The sequence below is a fragment of the Poecilia formosa genome, unplaced genomic scaffold (genome assembly GCF_000485575.1).
Source record: "Poecilia formosa unplaced genomic scaffold, Poecilia_formosa-5.1.2 Scaffold929, whole genome shotgun sequence".
Classification (NCBI taxonomy): Eukaryota; Metazoa; Chordata; class Actinopteri; order Cyprinodontiformes; family Poeciliidae; genus Poecilia; species Poecilia formosa.
The window spans coordinates 24822-27399 of record NW_006800868.1 but is presented as its reverse complement, the minus strand read 5'-3'; the positions used below and the strand labels follow the sequence as shown (position 1 = coordinate 27399).

The 2578-nt window shown below is 42.3% G+C and overlaps 2 long non-coding RNA genes across 2 annotated transcripts in view; one reads left to right on the top strand and one right to left on the bottom strand.

Moving 5' to 3' along the window:
• Window positions 1-1030, top strand: part of LOC103132118 (uncharacterized) — a 4156-nt gene extending 3126 nt beyond the window's left edge. Inside the window, exon 2 of the long non-coding RNA XR_475497.2 lies at window positions 710-1030. This is a non-coding gene — a long non-coding RNA (uncharacterized LOC103132118). The remainder of the gene's footprint in view (window positions 1-709) is intronic.
• Window positions 739-2578, bottom strand: part of LOC103132119 (uncharacterized) — a 3645-nt gene continuing 1805 nt past the window's right edge. The window contains exon 3 of the long non-coding RNA XR_475498.2: window positions 739-826. This is a non-coding gene — a long non-coding RNA (uncharacterized LOC103132119). The remainder of the gene's footprint in view (window positions 827-2578) is intronic.

The window sequence follows — 2578 nt, the reverse complement described above, 5'->3', positions numbered from 1 at the left end:
CCCCATTTCCCCCGTTCCCTCCGTTCCCCTTGTTCCCTCTGTTCCACCCGTTCCCCCATTTCCCCCGTTCCCCCTGTTCCACCTGTACCCCTTTCCCCTCCATTCCCTCTGTTTCCCCCGGTCCCCTTGTGCCCTCTGTTCCACCTGTTCCCTCTGTTTTCCCCCGTTCCCTCTGTTCCATCCATCATTCATCCACAGTTCATGTATCTTCAGCTGCCTAAAGGTCAAAGGTCTTCTCTGTATCTGAAGTTGGCTGTTTTCAGGTTCTGTCCCTGTCAAAGTAACAGGTTTAGATCTGTTTCTTCTTCTGTGGTGGACTTTAAAACGTCTCATCGATTCTTTCACCTTTAAAAGTCAAAGGAGAGAAAAATAAATTGTCTCCCTGAAATGTCAGAGACCCAGAGAGTCGGACGTAACGCTTTGGCTTTGAGCCGTTCGGCTGATTAGCAGAAAGTCAAACTATTTCTGTGGAGCTGTGACCTTTGACCTGGGGCACTCTGACTCAAACCCTGGAAACAGTAGCAGCATCATGGAGCACCGGCTGTCACAGCCGCTAACATCTGAGGCTAACGCAGCGCTGAGTTTCAGCTGACCGCCAGCTTCATCATCGTCATGGTAACGCTGGTGTTTTCCCAGAACCAGCTCACTCACGGCGACCTTTGACCTGATGCAGTTGACCAAATGCTGCTCCTTCTGTCTTTCTGCACAGTGTTTCCATGACGACGGGTGACATTAAGATGGCCGCCAGATGTTTGTGACCTGAGGCTGCTGCGGCGATCCAACCAGCTGACCCCTGGCTCTCGGTTCATCCGTTTTCTCTTCAGACCTGCAGAAACATTTCAAAGCAACGCTCAGCGAACCGTCATGTAGCGTCTGCATGTCGTCCTTCCACTCAGTGAAACATGAAGCTGTAGCTGAGATTATTTCAGCCTATTTGAAGTGGAAAACTTTATGGTTTAGCATATTCTGATACATAATTACAGAGCTAAATTCAGCCATAAAGCACATTCAAAACTTTTTGTCAACATAAGAAAAAAAAATAAAAAATTGTAATTGAAAAAAATGTTGGAAACAAAAAATAAAAATAAAAGAAATTGGAAAATAAAGCAAAACCTGAAAACAAAATAAATGGAAACTTTAAAAAGATAAAAATATTTTTGAAACTGGAAATCTCTTTAAAAAAATCAATATTCTGTTTAATCAATAGGTTTTCAAAACCTGCCACTGATATGATCCACGTATTTAAACGCACAGCACAAATCTTAGAGTAAAATATTTTTAGATGCAAAATAATTTTCCTGTTTCATTTTTGAACAAATTTATGGCACCAGTTTAGCTCTATACATTATGGTCCTGTGACCGATGCAAAGCATCATGGGTAATAAAGTGACACAAGCTGAACAGCTAGCGGAAGCTAGCTGTGCTCATGATGAGGTAGCTGTCTTGTTTTCTATGATCTAATCGTTTTAGTGCAGAAAAATGTTAGAAAACATTTTGTTAATTGTGAATCCGCCTCATATTCCAGTTCACATTTCTCTCTGGTTCCCTGCAGCTTCGTGGCTCCTTTGCTTTGGTTTCCTATCTCAGTTCCAGTCTCAAACCAACTCGACACATCAGTAAATATATGTTTTATTTACATGCATATGCACTAAATGATTGGATGTTTTTGCTGTTGTACTTGGTTATTAGTAGAAATCAGAGGAGATGATTAGCCTCTTAGCGCTGACGGCTCAACAGATTAAACCTAAATTATTCAGAACTTTTGTCTCTGAGACTCTAATTATGTTAATAATGCAAAGGTGAAAACATTTTATTTCAGCGCTGATTTCTAAATACTGAGATCAGGAGGGGCCTCTAAAGGTTTAGGACGTTTTTATTCATTTTAACTGGAAGGAGAGAATGAAGATAATTCAATTTCACTCCGAACCAATCTGATCCAGACCAAGCCAACAAGCTGAACCGGGTCAGAATAAAGATCCGATTCTGTTCAGGACCAACATCAGTCAGAGTCTGTGGGAAAATAACACTTTCATTTTCAAAGTCATGATTTCACCACTTCATTCATTCATTTTTCAATGTCAGTTTCAAGCTAAATATTTAGCTTTGAGACTAAATCTTTATCAGGCTAAATAACCTAAATTATTGCAGTTTATTGTTGACTAACAGCAGCAGGTCTCCTGTCATCACAAATATGAAGTGGTTTTTGATTTTGATGAATTCATGACTCATCCATTCATCCATCTGCAGTGAACCCATTATTCAGTGACGCCTTGCAGGAAGGTTCCTGGTTGTTGGTTTGAATCCTCTGCAGGGAGTTCTTGTTCTCCCTGTGAGGGACTTTAACCGGGGCCGGTCAGGTTCTGCGACGGTAAACCCGGTGTTTACTGAGTTTTATCAGAACCGTTTGGATCAGCAGCACCGCGGCGTTTTTAGGTTCGTCTCCATCATGTTCTGCTTGGCTCGGTTGCCATAGATCCCAGAACAGAGTCAGAATCTCTTTGGTCTCCTGATCAGTCTCTGCTGCTATTTTGGTCCGGCTCTCAGTCCACCATGTCAGAGAGGGAGGGGGACCGGGGGG